General features: G+C 47.7%; 1 pseudogene; it reads left to right on the top strand.

Moving 5' to 3' along the window:
- The first annotated feature begins 7,646 nt into the window (after positions 1-7,646).
- LOC123139170 (uncharacterized) lies at positions 7,647-19,093 on the top strand (annotated as a pseudogene).
- The last annotated feature ends 290 nt before the right edge of the window (positions 19,094-19,383 follow it).

The following is a 19,383-nucleotide window of genomic DNA, read 5'->3' as shown; positions in this document are numbered from 1 at the left end:
GGCCATAATCTTTTACACCACCAATCATGACTAAGACTCCCACTTCATGTGTTTGTTGGGAAACATTGCATGAAAAAAAATCTACGCACACGCAATGATCTATCCATGTAGATGCATAGCAACAAGGGGGAGAGTGTGTGTACGTACCCTCGTAGACCGTAAGCGGAAGCGTTTCACAATGCGATTGATGTAGTCGAACTTCTTCTCACGTCAAACGATCAAGTATCGTACGCACGGCACCTCCATGTTCTGTACACGTTCAGCTCAGTGACGTCCCTCGCCTTCTTGATCCTACAAGTCATTGAGGTACTAGATGAGTTCTGTCAGCACGACGGCGTGGTGATGGTGATGGTGAAGTGATCCTTGCAGGGTTTCACCTAAGCACTACAAAGATATGACTAGGGGTGTAAACGGTGGAGGGGGGCGCCGCACATGGCTAAAAATATTGTTTGGTGTGTGCTAGGGTGCCCCTCCATATATATATATAGGTGGGAGGGGGAGGGTAGAGGCTAGGAGGCGCCCCAAGTAGGACTGAATCCTACCTGGGCTCCTCCCAAGCCGTGCGCCCCCTGCCATATATATTGGAGCGGGAAGGAAAGAGGGGGATGGGTAATCCTATTCCCTTTCTTTCCTTTCCTCCTTCTCCTTTCCTTCTCCACCTTGGCCGGCCCATATGGGGGGCGCACCAGCCCCTTGTGGCTGGTGTGTTTTCCCTCTTGGCCCATAAGGCTCATATCTTTTGCCGTGGGTGCCCGGAACCCCTTCCGGTGATCCGATATGTACCCGGTACCCTCCGGAACACTTCCGGTGTCTGAATACCATCGTTTATATATCAATATTTACCTCTCTACCGTTTCGAGACTCCTCGTCATGTCCGTGATCTCATCCGAGACTCCGAACAATATTCAGTCACCAAAGCACATAACTCATATAATACTATATCGTCATCAAACGTTAAGCATGCGGACCCTACGGGTTCGAAACTATGTAGACATGACCGAGACACCTCTCCAGTCAATAACCAATAGAGGAACTTGGATGCCCATATTGGCTCCTACATATTCTACGAAGATCTTTATCGGTCAAACCGTTATGACAACATACGTAATTCCCTTTGTCCATCGGTATGTTACTTGCCCGAGATTCGATCGTCGGTATCTTCATACCTAGTTCAATCTCGTTACCGGCAGTTCTCTTTACTCGTTTTGTAATACATCACCTCGTGACTAACTCCTTAGTCATTTGCTTGCAAGATTATGATGTGTATTACCGAGAGGGCCCAGAGATACTTCTCCGATACTTGGAGTAACAAATCCTAATCTTGATCTTTGTCAACTCAACAAACACCTTCAGAGATACCTGTAGAGCATCTTTATAATCACCCAGTTATGTTGTGACGTTTGATAGCACACAAGGCATTCCTCCAGTATCTGGGAGTTGCATAATCTCATAGTCGAAGGAATATGTATTTGACATGAAGAAAGCAATAGCAATAAAACTGAATGATCATAATGCTAAGCTAACAGATGGGTCTTGTCCATCACATCATTCTCCTAATGATGTGATCATATTATCAAATGACAACACATGTCTATGGTTAGGAAACCTTAACCATCTTTGTTCAACGAGCTAGTCTAGTAGAGACTTACTAGGGACACAGTGTTTGTTTATGTATTCACACATGTATCAAGGTTTCCGATCAATACAATTCTAGCATGAATAATAAACCTTTATCATGAATAAGGAAATATAAAATAACAACTTTATTATTGCCTCTAGGGCATATTCCCTTCAGTGATTGGGTTGCTTCTCAAGTTTCTGAATTGTCTCTCCAACAGTTTGTGGATATGGGAGTCTTGCCATCAAAGGACACCATCCACTGGCAAGTCCCAGGTGCTAAAATTAGACCTCAACCCAAAGAAGGTGAAGTCATCATCTTTGTTGATCACCTCCTCCGCGGTTTCTCGCCAACCGGGTCAAAATTCTTCAGGGATGTTCTCCACTTTTACAACCTTCACCCTCAAGACATCGGTCCCAACTCCGTTTCCAACATCTGCAACTTTCAAGTCTTCTGTGAAGTGTATCTTCAACAAGAGGCTGAGGTTGATCTCTTTAGAGACTATTTCTATGTGAGCCGCCAGAATGAGATGTCCGATGGACTTAGTCTTGAGCTGGGTGGGATATCCATTCAGAGGCGACGAGATATTGTTTTTCCTGCAACTGTACTGCCCAGTCACCCCAAAGATTGGAACTAAACATGGTTCTACTACCAAGACACCTCTCCAGATGGTGAAAATCCCCTGCCGGGTTATCGCCCCTGCCGGCTCAGCCCCACTCACGTGCTTCCAGATTGCATCTCTGCTGCAGAACGAGCCAAGTATTCTGCCATCTTTTCAAAGATAAGAGCTCTGGTGGCCAATGGCTTGTCTGGAGTAGACATGGTCTGTTGCAGGGTTTCATAGAGAATCTTGCCATTAAGCCGGTGCCACTGTTCAAGAAATCTTCCAATTCACCGATTAATCTTCTGATTTATCACTAATCGGGGGGTCACCGATAAGATTATGCCTTATCTTTGCCGTTTATCTTCTGGACAGATTTATGGTTCTGACAAGCGATTTGTCGGGAATCTATCGATAAATCTGACCTATTCATAGCATGATGTTTGCAAAAACTATGTTTATTTATGTTTTATGGACCTTGTTATAGAATATGTACTATTGACTTATTTTGTTTGCAATTATACGAGGATTCAAAGGCTAGAAATCAAGGTAACACTTCTGTCAAATATTGTTTTGGTGTTGAATATAGCTTATTTTAATGTTGGGAACCTGAGATTTGCAAACAAATATCTGATTAATAGTCGACCAATAAAATCAATTAATCGTCCGATTACCAATTAATCTCTAATCCCTAGCTGGCCGAGACGATAATGATAAGCGATATCCTCAACATTGCCCGGCGCAGCGGCTTAATGTGTGAGTACGCAGGTGACACCAAGGACCCCCAATGCTATAACTAGACCCCCTTGACTGATGAGGATGCCACCGCTATGGTTAAATCATTACTTGCGGAGAGTATGGAAAACTACCGCAAAGTAGTGGTGAACCCTTTTTGCGTGCCCAACGCATCTCCACCTGTAAGTGTTTTCCATAAATTTTCATTATATTGCCATCAATACTTATAATTTTTATCTTGCTTCAATTTACTGTTGCTCATTTGAAATATAGGCCGACTCTCCATTCCGGCAAAAGAAGCTTCAGGCCACCCCCAGTCAAAAAGCTTAAGACCACCGCCCGTGGCCCGGGTCACCGTAAGAAATCAGCAGCAGAGGATCTTCTCAAGCGAGAAGACCTGTAGGTAGAACTTGACTCCCTTGGTCGCCTTTTTATGCAGCTAATTGACACTGACTCTTCTTAGGATGCTGCAGAGACTAGTCAAGCCGACGCCGCAGAGGTAATCCCTGTCTCCTCCGACTCAGAACCTTTGCAAGAAAGAGAACTCGGTGGGTCATCCGGAAGGTGAAATTTTCTCATCCTCTTGCTCACTTGGATCCCAACTTTATTTTGAAGAAATAACAACATGAGCCAAGACGCCCGACTCAAAGCGGCGACTCTCAAGATTTTATCTCCGGCTTACCTAACACGCCGGCTCCTCGCAAACATCATCACGAGGTGCCTCATAACTTAGACTCTCTTTATCCATTAGCCGGCCAAATACGTCAACCTCTTACTCCTTCCAAGTCAAATTATCAGAAGACACCTCCATCATCTAGCGACTCTTCTGGGACTCAAATGCCAGTCTTCAAAATCGCCCAAGGGTAAGTATTTCAATTATTTATCACCACCTTATGATATACTCATACACTTTGTATTGTATTACAGAGGTATGGCAAAGTCCGGTAAGAAGCATAAGCTTGGCGGGCCTTTGAAAGATCCTAAATCTGCTGAGCCAGAGAAACAACATACCGACATCTCTGAGGCCCACACTCAAGACCCAGAAGAACCCATGGATGACCCGCCACAAACAATCAATGCCATCCTCCTTGAGTAAATGGACGCGAAGCTTAACCCGGCGGCCATCCATGACCCACCGAACCCTAAGCTACCAACTCCTCAGAAGCCAGCTGAAGAGATCCCTCTTGACAAGGACTCTGGAGATGTGTCCATCACTGGGACAACTTGCACTGCACCATGGGCTTCCACTGTGTTGGCCAAACATGACACCAAAGAAGAATCTCTTTCTTTGTATAAAGGCAAGACCAAGATGGATTTGGAAAGCTATGCCGCCTTCAGCGCAAGCGACATCCACGCAGGGTATCTGGCCGCCTTCACACTAGCCGTGATTTAGAAGTCGGCTTAGTGAATCTCATGAAGGAGCGCTATGAGGTATGGTACTAATCCCTTTCCATATGTACTTATGTAGCTGCCAAGTCTTAAGTATAAGAAAAATATTGACTATGCTTGAGACTTCATGAAAATTTTCAAACCATTGCCTCTCAGGGTCGGCTTATCTGATAAAGATGAGCCGTGTCTTCAAATATTAATCTTAAAAGAACCTTGTGTAGCTTCAATAATTTCATAGCAACAAAATGATGCATACTCACAATTATTTCTAAGATCCAAATATGTAGCCCCCAAGGGCTGGCTTAATCTGACAAGTTGAGCCGGGACTTATAGTCACCTAAAAAACCCAAACATGTAGCCCCCAAGGTCCGGCTTAATCTGGCAAGATACGCCGGGTCTCAAGAAAAAGTGAACTGACTCACATTAGCCCCCAAGTGCCAAGTAGTGTACTTGTAGTGTGTTGGGGATATGACTATTTGTGTAAGCCGCCCAGGAGGGGCCGGGTTACACAAAGGAGGACTCATCAGAGGAAGCCCAAGACCAGGCATGAAGATGGCGGTTTATAAAGGGCACAAAGCCCACAGGCGACTTAAGGCCCGTTGTAGTAAACCGCCATGATGGCATGGCTTGTAACATAAGGTAGATTTAACTAGTCACCGAGCCGGACACTGTTTATAAGCCGGTCGGGACTCTGTAAGCCACAGGGCGTCAACCCGTGTATATAAGGGGACGACCTGCTGGCGGCTTAGGGCAAGAAACAACTCATCGAGAGACGGGCATAGCGTATCTCGCTCCCTGGTCATCGAAACATCAATACCAACCCAACTAGACGTAGGCCTTACCTTCACCGTAAGGGGCCAGACTAGTATAAACCCTCTCGTGTCCTTTGTCCCGATTTAACCCCTTCAAGCTTCCTAGTTGCGATGGCTCCACAACTAAGTCCTTTCACGAGGACATCTGACGTGACTATTCCACGACAGTTGGCGCCCACCATGGGGCCATCGCACGGTGGATTTGAGTTCTTGAAGGGCAACTTTGAAGGGCTCAAGGGATACGTAGTGAGCCGGATGACCAAGAGTCGTCGCGGCAAGATCTACATCGACGACGAAGGCTGGGGTCCCGACGCTGGCTCAATTGAATACGGGTACCGGGTCCCCTTCGGCGGAATCCACGTCTTCATCGGCCGAATCGGTGAGCCGGGCCCTGAGCCGGACAACTGCACCGACCTCGTCGAGACGGCTCAGCGTGCGAGGAAGACCCGGACTCAGCCAGTCATGAGGCGTGCCTTCGTGGGCTGCGTCCACGGAGAGGAATTTTCTGGATCTGAAGATGGGGGTGAGACGGCCGCTCTTTCAGACGGTGATTCGTCCGCCGGCTCAACAGATTCACTATATCAGGTACGAGACGGCGCGCTCGGGGGCTGTTCCGATGGCATCAGTATTCCGGACCCCCATGAGCCGCCAAGATGGGCCGGGATCTTCATGGCTGGAACTCAGCCCAGTTCAAACTCTACAGCAGCCGCAACGATCACGTCCGGATCAGGAGCAGTCGGGGCAGGCGGCCCCGTGCGCCCACCGGCTCAGGTGCTGATGGATCTCATGGACAAGCTTACGGCCCTGTTAACCGCCATGGTTATTCCTGCAGACAAAGATGAGCATGACACAGCAGTAGCACAGGTGAGTGAGGAGATAGCTCAGGCCAAGGAGGCCTTGGCAGCTGAGGATACTAGACTGACTACAGAGCGGGCGGCTCTCGACGCCCGGGCACAGTGCTTGCAGTCAGAAGATTACCAGCTCACGATGAGCTTAAACGCATCCAATGAGGTAATGAGAAGGAGACATCAGAAAACGCAGTCTCGTTTACCTCCGAATCACGACCCCCGGGTTCTCTTTGCTACACCCGGAGCTGGCCCTAGTAACCCGCCAGAGGCCGATCAGCTTATGACAGCCGAAACAGGAGGACCGGCTCAGCCTCGGGATATGGTGCCGCCTCACGTGAGCATGCCACCGCCGCGTTATGTGCCGATTCCACCGGGTCACTTTTCCAACCCCATGGAGAACTTGATCGCAGCTTTAGCGCGTTTAGCGGCTTTTCCTATGGAGGGTGATGACCCGGCGGCAGTGGAAACCCAGAGGGTCAGAGAGCTCCTTCAGACAGCCCTGGCTCAGCAGGAGACCTATTCTTATAGCCGGGACAGGATTCATTCAACTCCGCCGCCCTGGATAGCACCACCTCGCCAGAACTAGAGCCCGAGTTACAGCAGACACATGGAGTCGGAAGCTTTGTCAAGCAATGCTCAACGCCGTAACCAGCCCGGGGGCTATAATCCGGTGCAGGATCGAATACATCAGGAGAACGAGCAGGCGGCTCAGGCGGCGGCTCAAGACTTTCCAGAGTATCCAACAACTTCCATTGAGGCGGGAGTAGCCACTAGAACCGATGGTGTCCCTTGTCTGATTCCGGCTTTGCGGAATGTGCGGTTGCCCAAAGACTTCAAGGGGCCTTGAAAGGTGCCAAATTATACGGCTGACTTACAGCGCGGAGCCTGGATTGAGGGTTATGAGATGGCCATGGAGTTGTTGGAAGTTAGTGACGCGGCGATGGCTAAATATTTCACCATGATGTTAGATGGAACGGCCCGGTCATGGCTGAAAGGCTTGCCACCCAATTCCATTGGTTCATGGGGCGAGTTAAAGGCCCGGTTCATCCAGAACTTCAAGGACACCTATAAGCAATCTATGTCGATTGTGGACTTGACGGATTACAAGCAAGAGGAAGGTGAATCCACCACCCATTGGGTACGCCGGGTCAAGGAGATAATTCATTCTTCCGATAAGATGGATGCCGGCTCTGTAGTTCTTATGCTGGAGAAAAATTGCCGCTTTGAGCCGCTGAGGCAGAAGCTGGGGCGCCTTAAACGTGACCTCACGGATATGGGTACGCTGATGGCGGCTTTAGTCAAATATGCCGATTCTGATAGTACCAAGGATCCCGCATCTGACGATGAGAAGACAGGGAAGGGAAAAAGGAACGACAATGGAAGGGGTCAGCAGCATAACCCAGGGAATCAAGGCGGCAATAAGCGTAAGACTTATGGTAACCCGGAGTTTGTGGCCAATGCCAACGCATGGGGTAACAATAAGAGATATAAGGGTAAGCCGCCTCGGTCCGGCGGGTCAGGCCCGTCTCTTGAGCAGTTACTCAATGAGCCCTGCCCAAAACACGGCACCCGGGAGTGCCCCGCCACACATCTATGGAAGGATTGCGCGATCATGAAGGCGTTTAAAAATTCCAACACCTTCGATGGCGGTCATGGATCTGGCGGCGGCTCAGGGGCCGGCGGCTTTCATGGCCCGGGCGGTGGCTCAAATTCCGGTTTTCAGGGGCATCCGGGTGGTAACAATCAGCAGCAATCTGGTCAAGGGGGACAACAACAACAGCAGTCGGGCTATCAAAGCCATCCGAAGCAGTTGAGTGGTGGACAGTATCACGTGTTTACCACTAGTTTGTGCAGACGTGACCAGAAGGTTCATAAGAGGGCTGTGAATTCCATTGAGCCGGCAGTTCCTCGTTATTTAAGGTGGTTAGAGCAGCCCATTGTGTGGAGCAGAGAGGATCACCCTCCACGGGTCGATAATCCGGGTCAGTTAGCCCTGGTGGTGGCACCCCAGGTTGGTGGATATAAATTCACTAAGGTGCTCATGGACGGCGGAAGCAGCATCAATATCCTCTACTATGAGACCTTTCAGCACATGGGGTTGACTGAGAAGAATCTGAGAACATCCAACACTGTTTTCCATGGAGTGGTTCCGGGTAAGTCGGCTTATCCAGTTGGCAAGATTGAGCTGGAGGTGGCCTTCGGAGACGAACACGATATCAGGGCTGAGAAGTTGACGTTTGAGGTGGTCAAAATCAGGAGCCCATATCATGCTCTATTTGGGCGGCCGGCTTACGCTAAGTTCATGGCCCGGCCGTGTTATGTTTATCTGCAGCTTAAGATGCCGGGTCACAAGGGCACTATCACTGTGCATGGAAGTCGGAAAGTGGCACTGGAATGTGAAGAAGGCGACGCGACTTATGCTGAGTCGGCCTGTGCGGCCGAAGAGCTCAAGTTTTATCAAGACAATGTTGACCCGGCGGATATGACCTCCCTCAAGAAACCAACTACTGAGCATGACCCGATGTTGAAGTTTAAGTCAGCCGCTGAGACAAAACTTGTTGACTTTACCCCAGGAGATGCCTCTAAACAGTTCAGTATCAGTGCCAATTTGGATCCTAAATAGGAAAGCGCGCTCATCGAGTTCATCCGTGAGAACCGGGATATCTTTGCATGGAAACCTTCTGACATGCCGGGTGTACCGAGGGAACTCGCTGAGCACACTCTCAATATTGATCCAAAGTATAAGCCGGTCAGGCAGTTTCTCTGGCGTTTTAATGAAGAGCGACGGAAAGCTATTGGGGAAGAAGTCGCCCGGCTCTTAGCAGCCGGGTTTATCATCGAAGTTTTTCACCCGGAGTGGTTGGCTAACCCGGTGCTCGTCCTCAAGAAGAACGGCACCTGGCGGATGTGTGTGGACTACACAGACTTAAACAAGGCTTGTCCGGCTGATCCCTTTGCTCTTCCCCGTATTGATCAAATCATTGATGCTACAAAGGGTTGTGAGGTTTGAGTTTTTTGGATGCGTACTCCGGTTATCATCAGATTAAGATGGCAGTTAAGGACCAGGAGAAGATGGCTTTCATCACTCCGTTTGGAGCCTTCTGCTATGTATCTATGCCGTTTGGACTCAAGAGTGCCCAGGCGACTTATCAGCGGTGTGTGCAGAACTGTTTGCACGACCAAATTGGCATAATGTTCATGCCTATGTGGATGACATTGTGGTGAAGTCCAGAGAAAAGGAGACCTTGATATCCGACTTAAAGGAGACCTTTGATAATCTCCGGGTTTACAAGATGATGCTTAACCTGGCCAAATGTGTGTTTGGCATTCCTGTGGGCAAGCTCTTGGGCTTTCTGGTGTCCAACAGAGGCATCGAAGCTAACCCGGAGAAGATTAAGGCAATTACCTCTCTGGCTAAACCGGCATGCATCAATGATGTTCAGCGACTAGCGGGTCGTGTTGCCGCCTTAAGTCGGTTCATAAGCCGGCTAGGTGAGAAGGCCCTTCCATTGTATCAGATGATGAAGAAAACTGACACTTTTGTCTGGAGCCAGGTTGCTGATGCTGCTTTTGAGGACTTAAAGAGACAATTGTCTGAACCGCCAGTTCTCGCTGCTCCAATTGATAAGGAGCCTTTGCTATTGTATGTGGATGCCAATTCACGAGCCGTCAGCATTGCCATTATGGTGGAACGTAAGGAAGCTGGCAAGGAGCATCCGGTTCAGCGGCCGGTTTATTACATCAGTGAGGTGCTCATTGAATCCAAGCAAAGGTACCCAGCATTGGCAGAAGCTTGTTTATGGAGTGTTCATGGCCAACCGGAAGTTGAAGCAGTACTTTCAAAGCCACCCTATAACTGTGGTAAGTTCTACCCCTTTGGGAGACATCATTCAGAACAGGGAGGCCACAGGACGAGTCGCCAAGTGGGCCATTGAGCTTGGTCCTCACGATTTGAAGTACATGCCACGTACTGCTATTAAGTCTCAGGACTTGGTGGACTTTATCAATGATTGGACAGAGTTGCAGGCCCCTGAGGAGAAGCCGGATAACACATATTGGACGATTCACTTTGATGGGTCCAGGCAGCTAGAAGGCTCGGGGGCTGGAGTGGTGTTAACTTCCCCTCGAGGTGACAAATTCTGTTATGTACTCCGGCTTATGTTTCCATGTACTAACAATGCAGCTGAATATGAGGCTTTACTCCATGGTCTCCGAATGGCTAAGGAGATGAATTTAAGCCGGGTACGATGCTTGGGCGATTCAGATCTTGTGGCTCAACAAGTGTCAGGCAAGTGGGACTCCAAGGACCCCCTTATGGCGGCTTATCGTCGTGAGGTAGATGCTGTGGCTGGTCACTTCACGGGTTATCAAGTGGAGCATATTGATCGAAGGAAGAATGAGGCGGCTGATGCTTTAAGCCGGTTGGGATCCCAACGTAAACCGGTGCCGCCCAATACCTTTCTCGATGTATTACATAACCCTTCTATCAAGGTGCCTACCGAGGAGGAGTTAGCAGTGCCAGACCCGGAGGCACAGCTGGTGGCGGCTCTTCACGTTATCCCAGATTGGATAGTGCCTTACTTGGCTTATATGACCCGGGGTGAGTTGCCAGAGGATGAGACCTTGGCAAGATAAATTATCAGGCGCTCCAAATCCATGACGATTGTTAACGGCGAGTTACATCACCTAAGTGTCACGGGAGCGTTTCAACGCTGTGTGTCACCTATAGAAGGCCAAGAAATACTTTGTGAGATCCATGAAGGAGATTGTGGCCATCATGTCGGGTAAAAATCTCTTGTAGCCAAGGCTTTCCGTCATGGTTTCTATTGGCTAACGGCTCATGCTGATGCAGAGGATCAGGTCAGTAAATGTGATGGTTGTCAAAAGTTCTCACGACGAGCTCATGTGCCGGCTCAAGAATTGAGGATGATCCCAATCACTTGGCCATTTGCGGTCTGGGGGCTTGACATGGTTGGACCTTTCAAAAGGTCTAAAGACAAAAAGACACATCTACTGGTGGCAGTGGACAAGTTTACCAAGTGGGTTGAGGCAGAGCCGGTCAGTAAGTGTGATGCAGCCACGGCGGTTTAGTTCATGAAAAAGGTGATCTTTCGTTTTGGTTTTTCACATAGCATCATAACTGATAATGGCATTAATCTCTCTAAGGGTACCATGGAAGAGTCCTGTCAAAGAGAACATATCCGGCTTGACGTTTCGGCCGTTGCTCATCCTCAATCCAATGGTCAAGCAGAGAGAGCTAATCAAGAGATCCTGAAAGGTATCAAACCCCGGCTCTTAGTCCCCTTACAGCGGACTCCGGGTTGTTGGGTGGAGGAGTTACCCTCCGTGTTATGGAGCATCAACACTACGCCTAACAGATCTACGGGATACACACCTTTCTTCATGGTTTATGGAGCAGAGGCGGTCCTGCCAAGTGACATCCGGCACGATTCACCCCGTGTGGCGGCTTACGTTGAGGCGGATAACGAAAAGGCTCGTCAGGATGCACTTGACTTGTTGGACGAGGAGCGAGACTTGGCAATAGCCCGCTCGGTGATTTACCACCAAGACCTGCGGCGCTATCACAGCCACCGGGTTAAGAGCAGAACCTTTCAGGAAGGCGACTTGGTGCTCCGGCTCATCCAGGATCAGTCTAACATGCACAAGCTATCCCCGCCTTGGGAAGGGCCCTTTGTGGTCAGCAAGAATCTGCACAACGGGTCATATTATCTCATCGATATTCGAGAGCACAAGGACTCACTTAAATCGGAGGAGGAGACCCGCCGGCCGTGGAACATAGCTCATCTCCGGCCTTACTATACTTAAGTTACCAGTTTTTAAGATACCTTTTATGATGTACATATTATATAAAGCAATAAAGCAGGACCTCTGTCCTTTTTTCCCATAAAGAATGTTTCATGTCTTCTTTATCAGGTGATGGACACTGCCAATAGGGGACGGATCATATCTGAATCTGGCTTTCCCTTTGGTCCGGCTTATGATCATATCTGAATCTAGCCATGGTCACTTGGGGGCTTCTTGTTCAAACATAGGTCGTATTCGAACCAAAGAGAACATAGCTGTTGATACCCACTTGATCGGCATACCACCAAACCCACTTGGGGGCTTCTTGATCATATTTGAACCATAGCTTAACCCCTTTGGGTCTGACGTGGATCGTATTCGAATCAGCGTCATTAAACAACTCTTATGTTCACTTGGGGGCTTCCTGTTCAAACATAGGTCGTATTCGAACCAAAGAGAACATAACTTTCAATACCCACTTGATCGGCATCGCCAAAGCCACTGGGGGCTATATGGTCGTATCCGAATCTTAGCTTAACCCCTTTGGGAAGGTTCTCTGATCGTATTCGAATCAGGAGCCTGTGAACATTGCTTATAAGTATGATTACATTAACTATCATTGAAACCTTCTTGAGGAGATGGTTCTTGGATCCTTCCGGTTTTCATATTGATTACCTTTAGGTTCTGAAAGGGCCGGGTGAAGCTTTATATAAGCCGAGGAGACTATTAAAAGGGTCACAGGTATGCTGTTGTGACTATATTTTAAACTAATCATGAACTGGCTTATACATGTTATCTTTTGATCATGTTCTGGGTTATCATTGCTTTATAACCCCCTAGTGCAGTGAACCACCCAGGAAACCTTTCCTGTTTTTATGTGTAGGATAAAGCCGAGCAAGTTAAAATATCAAGGAAACACATGATTAACATAAGCCAGAGGAATTTAGTGATGGCGGCTTAACAAAAGCAATCAGTACCATAAAGCATGACAAGCATTAAGGAGTTTTGTCTATCCTATTACAAGACTCCCCGAGTCTAAATAAGTGAAGCATTGTTTTTTGCAAAAGTTATAACCCGGCTGGCGGCTCATTCCTTCGGCTGGCTTGATGACTCCGGGTTATCCTTCCCCGCCTCTCCTTCGGTTGTTTTGTCCTGGAAGGTGGACGAGGCCCAGTCAATGCCGCTCAAAGCTTCAAATTTAGCTTCATCATCCATTAAACCGGCCGGGTCCACTTCAGGGGCAAAGGTATGCTTAGGCGTTGGAGGGATCAGGCTGACTTGGTCGTATGGGGTGTTTGGGATTCTCCGGTTCTCGCTATCATAACCCGGCGAATACTTAGTAGATCAATATCATTCCCAATGAGAGTCGCCAGGGGACGTACGACTTTAACACAGGCAGTGAAGTCTTGTTCGTCAAAAGCAGTGCCGTCCTCCTTAAGGCTTGGATATCCGAGAGAGAGGTCAGCAAGGTCAAGTTCCGGCACCCATGCTCTTGCCCGACTTAACGCAGCTACGGCTTCGGCTCTCGCAGATGCCCGCCTTAAGTCTTGAATTCGTTGAGGTAGCACCGAAAGATGACTCAACACATCTTGTAGGAGCCGAGGAGTGGTATTTGATAAGGCCACAACGGCTAACGCACGCTGTGACCCGGAGTACAGCTGTTCTACTAAGGTATACATCGCCTTAAGCTTGATCAGCATGTTTTCTTTCAGATTGGTGCTCCTGGGGCATGTATGTTCACAAGTATCATAGTAAGCCGGAAGTAACTATTACAGTAAGTCTTGGAAGATTACAATATTTAAGGTTTTTGTGACTTACCGAAGATGGCTGCGACCATTTGGGATATCTGCCGTTTTAAGTTGGACAGCTCGTTTGTTGCCTCGGCAAGAGATGCCTCTGCTGTTTCAGCCCGAGTCACCAGTGAAGCCCTCTCATCAACGCAAGTTTTCTTCTCCGATTCAAATTTTTTCTTCAGCTTCTCTTGTTTAGAGACACTGAATTCAAACTTGGAGTTGGCTTTCTGAGCTTCGAGCTCTTGGGTTTTCAACTGGCTCTTCAGATCAGCAATCTCCGCCTCAAATTGACTTATGGTGGCCTGTATCGACATCAGGTTATGGTAAGAATCATTGTAAGATCACATTCAAGTCCCAAACACTTTACAAGTAAAGATACTGGCACTTGGGGGCTAATGTATGCTGAATGAATTTTTTCAACCTATTTTTCCGAGTCATACATATTAAGTCTCAAGCACTTTACAAGTAAAAGTACTTGACACTTGGGGGCTAATGTGTAACCCAAATTCAAAGTCTCATGCTATCACCGGGTTAAGCATATTCAAGTTAAACCGGACAAAACTAATAGTAACCAGATTATTAAGTCTACAACATATTCATTCATAAGCAATAGACTTGGGGGCTGGTACAGGAAGTAAGGTTCAGAGTAAAAGCTCAAATTTTTCAGATTTATGCTGTATTTGCTTCACCATATCAATTTCCAGGTCACGACTATTGTGCACTTGGTTCAGATAGCCCAACACGATATCAGGAATACTTAGGTGAGAATAATCAGTGATATCTTGTTTGGCTTTCCGGCGCTGGGCAAACTCCTCCTTGATGGTGCATTGGGCAAGAGCAGTAGGCCGGCCCGGTTCAACGTATTGGCTCTTCACAATTTCAACCTCTGGGTCAGTCGTCTTGGCCGGGCTAGGAGTTTCTGGGTCATTCGAGTTGTGGATAACATCTTTTGCAGGCGGGTCAGAAGTTGGCACTGGAATATCCAAAGCTGGTTCAGGTGGTGGCTGGTGAGTGGAGCTGTCAGGAACGGATGAGTCAAGCACCGGCTCAATGACCACCGGGTCTCGGGACGGTTTATCCTTGTTTGCCCTCTTGCTGGGCTTTACTTGCAAGCTGTCAATCAAAGTGGAAGGATAAGCATCAAAGTATAAGTATGGAAGAACTTAAAGGTAAGAAAGGTTATATTACCCGGGAGCCGTTTTGAAAGCCGACATGTTTGATTGCATCGACTCATCAGAAGAAGGGGAGGTATCCTGATAGTTGGAGTCAGATGAATTGAGAGGTTGGCGAATCAAACCCATCAAGGGTAAAACAAAATGTAAATCAGAGATAACCTCGGTCCGACGCTTCCTAGTTACGTCGAGTAAGCCGGAGGAGAGCTCTGCGTCCTGGTTGGCCCGAGTCTGCCGCCGATTTTTAAGCTGTTGTTGCTTCAAAAGAAATTGAGGATCTTGGTAAGCTAGAGGGTGTGAAAACCTTACTTTCCAGGTCACCCTGCGGATTTTTTGTGTTGGCAAGTGCTCTGAGTCAGAGGAAATTATAGTTACCTCTTCGCCAACTGCTTGACTGTTCCTAGTATCCTCCTGAAAGGATCAAATATCAGTAAGGTAATGACAAAGGAGTTAAAGAAACTCAAAAAAGATTACCTCTTCCTCATCCGAAGAAGAGTCATCCAGTTTCAACATGTCGGAGGCGCTGGGTTTCTTCTTCTTAGAGGTACCCGTCCTGGCGGCTTTCCTTTCGGTCTTCTTGGCCGCCCTGGCCTATTTGGCAGCCTCATGGTCATACTTGACCTTCCAGAAATTATCATCAGCCTGTGGAAAAAGATAAAGAATCATAAGTACCAGAAGGTAACTTATTAAAGAGTATTTGTGAAGATTAGTAACTTACCGCAGGAGCCGGGTTCTTCTTGCAGAAGGGAAGTAAACTGAAGGTGTTACTGGTTACAGTGCCCTCCTTCAATAGCGACTGGACTGTAGCATCTACCACATCATCTGGTAAGTCCTCAGGGCTATGACGCATTGGGTCTTCCTTTTCGCCTGTGTATGTACACATTAAGCCGGAATGGCGGCTTAATGGTAGTATCCGCCAGGTGACCCAGACCCGGACCAAATCGATGCCATTTAACCCGTTGCCTAAAAGGGCTTTGATCTTCCGGATGGCAGGCACTCAACAGCAGTTAACTTGTCCGCCAGATGATGGTTGGACTCAAGACGCAGGGCACGAAAGCCGGGCAGAGGCTTCTCATTAGCCGGAGAGGTGTCTTGACAGTAGAACCACGTCTGGTTCCAGTCTTTTGGGTGACTCGGCAGCTCAGCGTAAGGAAAAAGGTAGTCTCTCCGCCGCTGGACTGAGATGCCACCAAGCTCAAGACTAGGCCCGTTGGCACATTCATTCTGCCGATTCAAGTAAAAAAGTTCTCTGAACAGCAGCAGACTTGGTTCCTCTCCTAGGTATACCTCGCAGAAGACTTGGAAATTACACAGATTGGACACGGAATTGGGTCCAATGTCTTGAGGCTTCAGGTCAAAGAAATCCAAAACTTCCCTGAAGAATTTTGAGCCGGGAGGGGCAAATCCCCGGTTCATATGGTCTGTGAAAACTACTACCTCCCCATCTTTGGGTTGAGGTATCTCCTCAGACGGGTGAGGAGCACGATAGGACATGGCCTCCTTTTTTGGCAGATGGCCAGACTTTACAAACTCGGCAAGTTTGCTTTTGGTTACTGTGGATGGAACCCAATTGCAAGTCACAGGGGCCTTGGCCGCCTTAGGAGCCATAACAGCAGTGGCCTACGACAAAGTAAGAAAGCTCCAGTTCAAGTTTAACCCGGGAGAAATATTCAAAATTATTTAAAGTAGCGGCTTAAGCAAGGGGCCTAATGATATAAGGGTGATTGTGCAGTAAAGTTTAAGCCGCTATCAGTATCAAGAGTCATTCAAAAATTCTTAAGAGGAAGGCAAGGCTCACAGTTCAGTGTCACTTATTTAAACCGGACACCTAGACAGTGGTGATAAAATCAAGTTTTCCAGAAGAAGCTTTCCGGGTGATAGAAACAAGTTTCACGGATGACAGCTATTATTGTGAACCAAACTATTGCTTTGAAAGAGAAAATTTTCTAGACCTAAAAACAGGGAAGAGAAGTTCATGCATTCAAAGGAGGTTTCCAAATAAGAGAAATGAGATCTGTTTCTATGCAACATCAACACAAACAACTACCACAACAGTTCTGCACAGTTTTTATGATCTAAAGAGGCTATGGAGGTGCGAACTAGCAAGTGTTTGCATCGGGCGGTGATGAACGCCGACGAACTCAGAAAAGTTCCGATGCAGATCTAAAGAAAGGAAAGGCGAGGAACTCACGGATGAAATCGAGCTGCGGAGGTTCACCATCGTTTTCTGGTCCGAGTCAGGCTGATGTAGCGGCCTAAGTCGATGAAGACGAGGGGTTCGACGGCGGCGGCGGCAGAGCTTGAGTGGCAGAGAGGAGAGGAAGAAGACGACTGGAAGGAGGAGAATGAAAGACCTAAAGTCGCGCCTATTTATAGGGAGAGGATAACTGAGAAGACGTGGGAGAGGATATCCAGCGGCCCCGACGCCTCGATTTCCGGAACACTTAATAAGGCAGAGATCCGTTGAAGGATACGACGGAATAGAAAATGAATTAAAGAGAAGATGACGTCATGCCGAGTTAAGACGGATCCAGAAGATGACGTCACAGCGGGTTAAAAGAAAGCCTTCTGTACAGTTAGAAGACTGAAGATTTATTCTTTAGAAGTATATTTTTAAGATTAACATGAACAGGTTCAAATCAATCTGGGGCCTAATGTTGGGGATATGACTATTTGTGTAAGCCGCCCAGGAGGGGCCGAGTTACACAAAGGAGGACTCATCAGAGGAAGCCCAAGACCAGGCATGAAGATGGCGGTTTATAAAGGGCCCAAAGCCCACAGACGACTTAAGGCCCGTTGTAGTAAACCGCCATGATGGCATGACTTGTAACATAAGGTAGATTTAACTAGTCACCGAGCCGGACACTGTTTATAAGCCGGTCGGGACTCTGTAAGCCACAGGGCGTCAACCCGTGTATATAAGGGGACGACCTGCTGGCGTCTTAGGGCAAGAAACAACTCATCGAGAGCCGGGCATAGCGTATCTCGCTCCCTGGTCATCGAAACATCAATACCAACCCAACTAGACGTAAGCATTACCTTCACCGTAAGGGGCCGAACTAGTATAAACCCTCTCGTGCCCTTTGTCCCGATTTAATCCCTTCAAGCTTCCTAGTTGCGATGGCTCCACAACTAAGTCCTTTCACGAGGACATCTGATGTGACTATTCCACGATATAGTGTGCTTGGGAATTTAACAGAATAACATCACCAATAATTAATTCTTGCTTTGTAATCATCACTTCATCATTGTATTACATGCAGAATTGAGTATGAAGGAATTGCGAGTGGACGATTTGAGGAAGAATATAAAGTTGCGGCAGTCAGAAACATCAAAGGCCAAGTCTGAGTTGAAGGCCTCATTAGAAGCAATTGTAAAAGTTGAAAGCAGATTTCGACACTGAGAGAGCCAGCTGGGAGACTGATAAGGCTGCACTGGCGAAAGGGGCCAAGATGCTGAAGCTGCACTTAAGCCGATGATTGAAGAGTTATCCGGCTTAAAACAACACATTATTCAAATGACAGTCGCCATCTTCGGTAAGTATAACATGTCAATCCAATTCTTTAACCCGTCGGCCGGACATCTCTTATGTGTATGCAATTCTAACCCGCCGGCGACTCTTGTCTTTAACAGGTGCCAAGAGTGCCAGCCTTGGCCAAGACATGCTATTGAAGCTGAAGGCCATCTATTCTTTAACATTACAGCTATACAACGGCACTCTCTGTGGTCTTGTGGCCTTGGGGGGCTACAGAAAGCCACCAAGTCAAATCAAGGTTGTACTGGACCACCTGTCAACTTTGCCAAGCCAGATTGACGAGCAAAGACAATCAGCAGCCCGAGCCAGAGCCATCGTCGCACTTGGCCGGGCCAAAGCCTTGCAGTCAGAGCTTGACCCGGAGGAGATAGCCATTGGGTGTCCTGAATTCAAGGATGATCAGTCACCCTTTGAAGAAAAGGACTTCAATCACCGCGTCCGGGAGATGCGGCCTATGGCCTGTAAGCTGGTTGAAGAGTTAAACTTAAATAAATACAACTCTTCCACCAGCTTACAGGCCACAGGCCGCAACTCTTCCACTGGCTTACAATAGCAATAATCAGAAGATTAATCTGCCAGCCCATGACATGGTCAATCTCATTCCTCCTCGGCGTAAGCACATCTTTGCTCCTGACGTCGATCATTCTATTATTATTAGTGATGAAGCCACTTTTGAAGCTTTAACCGGCATCGATTGGACAACAGCTGATCTTCAGATGATGGATGAAGAAGAGCCGACGCAGGATGACCCGGAGTTGTCAACTCACCAAGATGGAAATCAATGATGACCCCGGCGGCTCTCACGCCAGGGTATAAGAGTGCTCTTTCAGAAAACACTTTGCTGCAAACTTGTGGGCTCATGATAGCCTTGTAATAGGCTAGGTTAAGACAATGATCCGCCATGTCATGCCTTCATGCATGTTGACCAAAACTGCTTGTCATAAGTATTGTGATGCATGTTGAACTGAGCCAAACATATGATTCGTACCACAACTCTTGTTGTCTCCTAAAGACCTTGTTCATTTGTAATAAACCAATCAATATTTCTACTGGCGACTTATAAATTAAATAGATA

Source organism: Triticum aestivum, chromosome 6B, assembly GCF_018294505.1.
Source record: "Triticum aestivum cultivar Chinese Spring chromosome 6B, IWGSC CS RefSeq v2.1, whole genome shotgun sequence".
In the NCBI taxonomy this organism is placed as follows: Eukaryota; Viridiplantae; Streptophyta; class Magnoliopsida; order Poales; family Poaceae; genus Triticum; species Triticum aestivum.
This window is presented reverse-complemented; position numbering and strand designations above follow the sequence as displayed.